Raw genomic sequence first — 9,838 nt, 5'->3', positions numbered from 1 at the left:
ATTGGCCAAAGTTATCACATTACCGCTGTTAAGAATTGTTTTTCCTCCTTTTTAGATATCACTAGCGTCAAGATTCGTAAAACACATGACACTTCCGGTTAAGCCTTTCAAATTAAAACGTATTACAGGGCTATGTCTAGTGTTTTAGCTATTGACATACTTTTGATTTTGAAATTCCATTATCCAAACTTCCGGTATTACTTACTCAACTACGTGACTTGATGGACCTGACTTGTCGTGTAGCAGCAGCAGCAGCTCTAGGCAACCAAAACAAATCCAAATTTGGCGGATAGACGATCATGTGACGTGAAAGATTGTTTTTTTGTTGCAGCGCCCTCTAGTGGGGGGAGGAGAGCACAGACCAGCAGCTTACGGACACACAGTAACAATAATTACCCACTGCTGCTAACTGTTCAATATTACTTGTGCAATAACTTTGTAATTCACTGCTTTATAATTGTTTATTTATTTACTCAGTCACTGCACTTTAACTTTAACTGTCTATTTATTTATTAATTCATCCAGTCACTGCACAATAATAACTGTATATACTCTGTCACTGCACTGTAACTTCACCTATTTGCACTATATCTCTATATTTATATTTGTTTAATTAATCAGTCACTGCAAAATAATAACTGTATATATTCTTTCAGTCACCACAACTGTCTATTTATTTATTATTATTATCATTCATTCACTGAACAGCAATTGCTCTGGCCACTTTTTGCATACTTCTCTCTCATATCACCACAAATATATTTTTGTTGTTGTTGTTTTTGTAAACATTGCTGTTTAAGATTGCTGCTTACAAAGTTTTGTTGTGTCCTTGTATACAATGATAATAAATATTCTATCTATCTGTCTATCTATGGTGAGGCCCAGCTTAACTCTATCAGCACTATTCAGATGAAAGGCAAGAATGGTTTCTGTGCCCGTTTTAATCATTAGTCTATTCAAAGGGCACAATAAGGTAGTTATGATACTGGATAAATAAATAATATGCTTCCCAACAGTAGGCTATAGGTATATGTGCCAACTAAATACTGAAAAATACAAAAATCTATTGCACTTGATTATCAACCCACTGTCTTTGTCTCTCTTTGACTTGTAATATAAAATGGTTCTACCTTCTCTTTTGTTATTATTTATTTACTTCATCTCAACAGTGTTCTGGCCAGTCACGATAGGCTATGTGTTTTTTTTGCAGTTCATGGGCCATGCATTAAAAACCTTTGGATGTGGTGAGTCTGATAAGTTTCCCCATAATGCAGCTAAAACATCTGTCTCATGTAAAAATCCTTCAGTAGTTTGCTGTGATGATTGTTTACCCTTTAAAAGTCAAAACGGCTGCATTTCTAACGAAGGGTGGAAGTAGCATATGCCACTTTTTTTTTATCTAGTTTTGTTGGCATGTTGGCTATTAAGAGGAAAAATTGAGCTTATTAACCTCAAGCCAAAATGTTGAATTTAATATGAAAAGGGCAATCAAGGTTTTCACTTGGTGTGAAAGTTGCATTGGAGTGTGTTAAATAAATGAACACATTTCACCTAATTTCAGGTTTGAATGTCCTGAGGGGAACCAAGTCTTATTTCTGAGGCTGATTGATGAAGAGTCTGTTCTTATTCAGCCACAGTGTAGTTACACTACTAGGCCAAAGAGTGTCAGTACCTCACCAGACAACATCATCAGGCTCTCACTGTGTCTGCTCCTCTGCCTTGTTTTTTGTTGCCTGCTTCACCACAGGCCATCAACTCAGACTTGAAACTTTCAAGCAGCTCCAGCCAATCCACTAAATATTTCACTTGCATTCACCTTCAAAGCAAATCAACATGATTGTGTTGACAGCATGACTGCTGTACCACAAACTCACTTTCAGCTCATTTGTCAATTAGTCTAAATATGTAATTACATTTCGAGGAGTTACAGGGATTAAAACGAGACAATAAAATGAGTCTTTGTCGTGGATAGCCACAGATTAACCCTCAGAGCCTCTCCAGCCCACAGCGCAGCATTAAGCCGTTATATTTGGCAAGCAGAGCTGAGTTTGTTAGACTTGAACGGTCTACAACTAGACTTTAAGATTAATGCCCTCCGTCTCTGTTTTGCTAATTAGCAGCCAGTTCCATAATGCACATTCTCATGACTCAAGCCCCTGCAGGCTTCTGCGGACATCGAGAGAAATTAGCTGGCACACGTACTAACACTGATCTTCATTAGAGAGCTATTTGCTTTGTCCACTTTATATGGAAATTACTGTTCCGTTAAGTTAATTGGTCATTTAAGCTCCTCATTCTGAGCTTTTGTTGTCCATTTTGTGTCAAAAGGAGACAGTGTTTGACCATCAATGGTGCGTTTCATGTGTGCATGTGCACATGGAAAGAGGATGGGATTATTATGATGAGGTCATGGGTTAGGGTAGGAGTTAATATTATGGTAAAGGTTAAGGTTAAAAGCCATGTAGCTCTGTACAGTGTTTATGAGTATGACATCTGTAGCTGTAACAATGTATTTGATCATCAATCAAGTCGCTGTACAACCTCACTCTGTTACTTAAACAGCAGTCAGGGACGAAGGCGGTCTGTAGAGATATAACAGGCAGTCAACACATTCTTTTGATATAAAATGCGGACATGTCTCGGTTTTCCCATTTTGTTTTATGACAAAAGCAATCCACTGACAATGATAGGATAATTGGGGTTGATGGTCACTGAACAGTGGGACATCTAAAGTGTTATTCTCGTCTTTATTGTAAACTGAGTTTTTCATGGACTCAGTTCAGATTGTACTGTATGTGTGTGTATGTGTGTGCTGAACCTGGGACAGCGCAGACAGTCTGAGGGGATGTGCCCAGCAGTTATCGCCCACACCTTCTGTTTTCTTACAAACACCACGAACACACAAGCCATCCCAGGGGACACAACTAGACAAAGCAATCAGGTCCCATCATTGAATTAACAACATATTGCTATGTTGTACTGCAGGGGCAATTATCCCCTGTCTCATGATACACAGCCAAGCACACACACACACACACACACATGCAAGCCCTCTCACACTCAATTAAAGTGGTGATGGCAGTGCTCTGCTGTGAGAATGATTGCATTTCAATTGGCATGACTCTTTGAGTCCACAGAGCAGTATTATGTATGCTAATGCAAGCTGTAAAGACGGATCTGGGGTTCAGGGGGGCGGGGGCTGGAGCAATTACACTGCCTCAGAGCCCTGAGAAGACACTGTGTCCCTGGGCATGGGAGGCACTTTAACAGACTTTTTCATATTAAAAACATACTCTGAGACACTGTAAGCTTTAAGTCTGTGTGAGGCCTAATAAAGACGTTAGGGTAAGATCTGTGCGTGGGAAAGGGGGTCATTTTGGCCCCTGTATGAAAAGCGCTACTTATTTGTGATATGACTCTTGTTTCATCTCTTTAATATATATAGATTATATAGATTAATATTTTCGACTTTTCCCTAATTTCTAGGGTCAGTCAACAGTAACCCTGTACACTAAAACCAGTATGACAGAGTTTTGCACTTGGGCAATTTTAGCGATTTAAAGCAAGGCACATTTTCTTGATCTCTGATATATTTGATTTGATCAGATTTATTTTCCTAACATGCAACACAAACACAAAGGTTGACATTAAAAACAAACAGAGAGTAAATAATAATAACGAACAGTGGAAAGTATAATGCAGAATAAATTGTGGGACACTAAGCTATTTAATTGAATTGTCCGAAAAGGAGTGGAAAGAAGTGAAAACGTATTAAATCCTGCCCCCTCTCCATTTTGACTTTACTATCCACTCAGCCAGCTTCCTACTTATCATGTTAGTATAAATAAAAATTATAATATAATATGGAAATCGAAGTTTAAGTTTACATTATTATCTATAAATATGAACGTATGAACCTACATGATATACAATATATGATTACAGAATGTTCTTAAAGAGGTAAATACAATACAAAATATACATCCATCCATATCCTTGACAATGTATACACATTAAAATATTAATATATTATTGTTTAAAGACAATAGAAGATTTAGAAAATCATTTTCTTTTACTTTTTCATAAAACTGTTTTATGTTTGGACGTTGCTTGAGTTCGATGAGTAAAGTGTTCCACAGATTTACCCCATGGAGTTACACAAAAACATTTCTAGATGTCCGTACACTTAGAGTTTTGAAATGAAATAATCCCCTCAAATATATCTTCTTGATCCATGAACCATTTTTGGATGTTTACTGGAAGAGGATTATATCTTGCTTTAAACATTATGAATGCTTTTTGAAACTCAACCAGATCTGTAAATGTGAAAACATTTGACTATGATGATATGCAACCTTGTGAATTGTTGCTCTTTTTTTTGCTTAATTGGATTCATTGAAACGTTGTATATGTTGCCCTAATCCTCTGCGCAATCATTTCAATATGGTCGAATCAGTGAACAGTGAAGTATGTAGAATTCAAATGATGTTCCTAATGAATTTAGGCCATAAGTCTCATTAAAAGAGCACTTAAAGCTAATTATCTCAATCAAAACATGACCTGCTAAACTCAACGAGTAGCACAATGTTGTTTGTATTAACTCTAAATTATCTTATAATCTACTTGTATTTAAATGTATCAAATACGTTTGGCTGTAAGACTTTTTAGTACTTATTCTGCCATCCACCACTCAGAACTGCTCATGCAATCAGCACCCCACCAAAGCCCTGCAGGATTTATCCTCATAATAACTCCTGGTGTTTAAAGAGCCCATAATTGCTTTGTCAGGTTATATTTATTAGATTAATTTCTACAGATTTAATTGATACATGAATATTTTAATGTTTACCCCTTACATATACTGTACAAGGCCTTTGGGGGCCCCTGGAAACTGTGCAAAGGAGAGGGAATGAAGTAAATCCTGGACCTGCAGAAGCCCCTTGAAACTCACTTTCTTTAATGAAATCGTATGAAAATGTTTTAATTATTCAATGGTTTCATAGTCCAATGAGACTTTTTTTTTTTTTAGTCTAAATGTTCATAGTGTTGAAATATAGACGGGATCTACTTACTAGAGTCAGAGGGTCAAGAAAGTTTTGCAGAAAGACTGACTTGAGTTTTTTTTTCCCACATGATTCACTGGTAGAAGACGCAAAATGCTGTTGTGCATAATGTGCAAAAACAAGATACTTTTTATCAAGATGGCGAAAAATAGAACTTAGAAATGTGTAAAGGTTGCATATGAAGGGGATTGTTTTGACACTGATGTTTCACCTCCTCCAGACACTTTCACTTTCTGAGGAGGAGAAAACAGAGTGGGGAGAGAGAGCAGTGGAGACGGCTGATTTAAAGATAAATCATACCGGCTCCAAAGTGTGTCGGCCCACCTGGAAAATGCCTGGTATGCCAGATCAGTCCAGCACAGGTTGCGGCCCATGTTTTTTTTTTAATCTAACATGAGAGCCCGTGATTTGTACACATCTTTTGTAATTGCTCAAATGAGGATTCGATATTTGACGTAAACAAAATGCGCTAAAGTGGGCTAAACCTTTCTGGTGCTTCTGCCTATCATGACACTTTTAATGAACTCTGTGATGTATGTGCAACCCCTCTAGAAACACCGGACATGGCTGGAAGTTGATCGACCTCTTTAACACTTGAAACAATCATTGCAGTTGCGTCAAAGCCCTCATTTTTGCGTGACCCTTTGCTCGCCGAATGAATTGACCGACTGTTAAACAGAGCGCCGCCTGAGTCAGCCTGTATAGGAGTTGAATACATTAACACAGTCCCTGATAGTGATGTTTGACCTCCACTCCCACTCACAATACACACAACATTCCTCTGATAGACTGTGTGTGTGTGTGTGTGTGTGTGTGTGTGAGTGTGTGTGTGAGTGTCTGTGTGTGTATGTCCAAGGGTTTTCAAAAGCCGATACAGACACTGATATTTTTCAGAGGAAGATATTGAATATTAATCAATCGATCACAAATTAATAACAAATGTAATCTCATGACACTTTACGTAAAGATCAGGTCTGGACAATACTTTCTGTTATACATTCATATCTTTAACTTAGACCTTAGTCATGCAGGTAGGGGCGTGTCCAGACTTCTTTTACTGGAGTGGCACCCCTATGGCAATGACTTATGCAGGCATGGTATGAAGTACACACATGCAAATGATTTCATTACTTTACCCTTTCTATCCCCACTAATGATATGTACTCCTAAGTAACACAATGTGGCAACATATTTATCTTCTTGATTTTGAAGAGACTCAAAAATAAAGGTGTATGTGCAAAGTCACAACTTAAAGTACTTAGAAAATTGCATGTAAACTCTTGTACGTTGTCTAACAAGTAAGTCCATTGCAAGTTAGATAGTGTGCATGAGTTTTTATTATGGAAAGAACAAAGTATGCAAAGTATTTATTTACAACTGAAAGTACTGACAACAAATATATATATTACATCAACACGTAAAGAAAACTAGCAGCAGCCTTTTGAAAACAGCCCGAAAAGGGGATTTTAGCCTGATATATCATACATAATAATACATTGGATGCATCAAAGCAGACAGTTATACAATTGTTTAAACAAAAATAAAGCAATAAACAATACAGTCGATTATAGATCATTGTTTTGTGAGGAAGGGCAGTTATTGTAATTATAAGCATAGCTATGTTAGAATATATGTACAAGGCAGCTGGTTAAGTAAATAAATTTAAATCAGCTTTGAAATTAAGTATAACAGCACTCCCTCACTCATAATATCACTTATTATTTTCTCTATAAAAGCATGGATTACCTTTTTTTTTAAATATTATTATGTGGTGGTTCTGAGGAACTGCTCGCTCAATCGAAATAAAAAGCACTTGCTGTAAGGTCAATCTTTTGGTATGACATGAACTGGTACATGGTTCTAAAAGTCCCTGTGTTGTTGTAAATGTTAATGATAGGATACAATTATATTACTGTAGAAGTACTATATTCCATATTGTACACTTCACTGGGCAGCATGTTGTCCCTCTGTCATTGCCAATTGTTTGGGCACACTTGAGCAAGGCCTCTTGGCTGCAAATAACAAAGGCCCAGGCATACATTTCAGTTCAGCATCATCAAATACGTTAGAGACCATATTGACATCACACAGAGGGACCAAAATAGAGAAAGAAGGGTATAAAAGGCTGTATCTATGAGAGGACCTTCATCAGTGACCCTGGCGAAGCTGTCATTCCTGCAGAGCTGAGTCATGTGGGATGTTTCTGGGTAGTCTCTGGGCTCCAGCAGCCCTTTTTTGGGAATGTCATGTTTTAACAACTCCAATTCCTTTTTAATTCCTGCTTCTGAAAGTCTGTCTGGAAGTATTGGAATGTGTGTGAGGCAGCAGGCCAGACGCTAGTGTTTGGAAATAAACTGTCTGTCTGATCTGATTGGCCTCATTCTCAGGGACGTGGGAGCAGCATGAATACACAACACACACGCATGCACACACAGACACACACACACACACACACACACACACACACACACACACACACACAAAGACATAAACTGACATGGATGGGCATGCTTACAAAACACCTTGAAAAATATGCACTGAGTGTAAATCTTGGTTGTGTATGTAGGGAAAAGAGGGCCAATGCTAACGCTAATTCAGTGTTGTTAATATCACTCTGACAGTAGTGCTGATGAGTCTGATGGAATGACTCTGATTCAATTGCATGAGGCTCCTGGGAGACTTGGCTGAGTTAATGGAGCATGTGTGTTCATATTATCATCTTTTTTCCCCCCCTGTGCAATCACGTGTGTCGATGTGTGTGCTTATGTGTGTGATATTGAGTAGCTACAAAAAGGGTCCCAAAAGACCAATGTAAGGGGGTGTGATAAGATCAGCTACAACAACATAAAAGGAACCTAATTGTTCCCTAAAGGCATCGTGACTGTTTAGGAAGGTGACAGGAATGACTCAAACCTCCCCACAACCTGGCAAAAACAAGTAAGCATGTACCTAGATTAAAGATAAAATAACAGGGAATGCAGAACAATAGCTTGTGGAAAAAGGGATGTTTTCAAGAGAGATATTTATTCCTTTAAAGCGGAAGTGCCCATGAGCTGAAAAATCTTGGCTTGTGGAGTGTGATATTTATAATGAATGATGTAGGTCTGCAAACCTCTACTTGCTCGTGTTTTCTTAAGAATCGACAATGAAGTGGAAGAAGTTCCTGACATATTTTAAGTCATGAATTTATAAACAACTGTAAATTTCTCCAGGATTTCTACATGCAACCCCGATCCTTTTCATTTTCACCATTCAAATAAACAACTCTCTGCCAGAAACCACTTGTTTTTATTCCACGTTCTGTTCGCTTTGATGACCTTGTTTAGTACAGCGTTCTTTCCAGCTGGTCCATCACTTTTTGCAAGAAACAGCAAAAGCTGCACCAAAAAAATACATCACCCACATTTCAATGAAACCCACATGTTGACATAGTGTGGTCCCCAATGCAAAAGGATTGGATTAAGATGAACATGGCTTTACTGTCTTTAACAGTTCCATCTATCCTTCCTTAGTTATCCATTCGTAAGTTCTCAGTGTCTTTCTGCCAATCCAGTTCTTATTTTTGAGTCAAAACGTCATCTATCAAAAAAAATGACCCGCAATAACTCTTCATATGTCATTAAATATCTCAAGCTGTGTTTTATCTGAACTTGCAAGCAACATACCAGGACCATAGCAGCTGCATCCATTTTTTTATGCTGAACTATTTTTGGTTTTAATACTTGCTTACAAGCAGATGGCTTCCCAAAGAATTTCATTCCTCCTTAATACACCCTGCTCATACAACATTTCATTCTACAAGCCCCTCCCTCAACCTCTGTAGCATTTCCTAAACAAGGCCTCTGTTTCCCCTTCAGGACAGTCACTTGTGACCCAGCACATGGGTTGCCAAACCTTTAGAAGCCATAACATTAGCCTATCCTCTTTTAAAAAGCCCATATTATGCCCTTTTTGGGGTTCATATATTTAATCTGTGTACCTACTAAAGTATGTTCACAATAGCTTAAGTTCGAAAAAAGTGTCTGTTTTCATGTACTGCCGCTCCATGCACCGGCTCGCTTCTGACTCTCTCTCTAAGGCTCTGAAGTGCCCACGTTCAGAGTCCCCACGTGTGCCAAGTCTGATTGGTCGGCCTGTCGGCTCTGCCGTAATTGGTCAGTCGCTCAGCACGGTACTCGGAAATGCCACGCCCCTTTTACCATATTGGGAATGCAGCCACTTTGGCTCCGCGGGCCGGGAATCAAAAACATTAGCACCTTAGCACTACTGTGCTACCGCAGGCTACGGCATATCGTTGGCGTGCTACAGAAGTTAACGGGCGTGCAACATGAGCTGCAGGGCTTGCCACAACGAGCCAATGGACTTCACACTGTCACACTGGCAAATTTTTTTCGAGGGGGGCTAGAACCGAGCATTACATGCAGCTAATGCTGCAGCTAACAGGAGGACGTAGGAGAAGCCGCGTTTACGCAGACTTTGAATTTTTGCACATAGATGTGCCTAAACATGCACAGGACATATGGAAAACACACTAAAGAGCATAAAAAACCAGAAAAAGCAGAATATGGGCCCTTTAATTTCTGAACCTCTGAGACCATCACATACAATAATCTCTTGGGTCTGTTGGTACCATTCTGCTCAAGTCATTCTAATGGCTAATTTATTTCAACTTCCACCAGCCATCACCTTTTAACTCCATGTTCATGACTTCTGTTTGTATTGATGATAAGATGTTCAACGTAGAGCGATGAGGTCTCTTCAGAGATCCCTGCAGC

Source organism: Labrus mixtus, chromosome 13 (genome assembly GCF_963584025.1).
Source record: "Labrus mixtus chromosome 13, fLabMix1.1, whole genome shotgun sequence".
In the NCBI taxonomy this organism is placed as follows: Eukaryota; Metazoa; Chordata; class Actinopteri; order Labriformes; family Labridae; genus Labrus; species Labrus mixtus.
Note: the sequence above shows the minus strand (reverse complement) of the source record.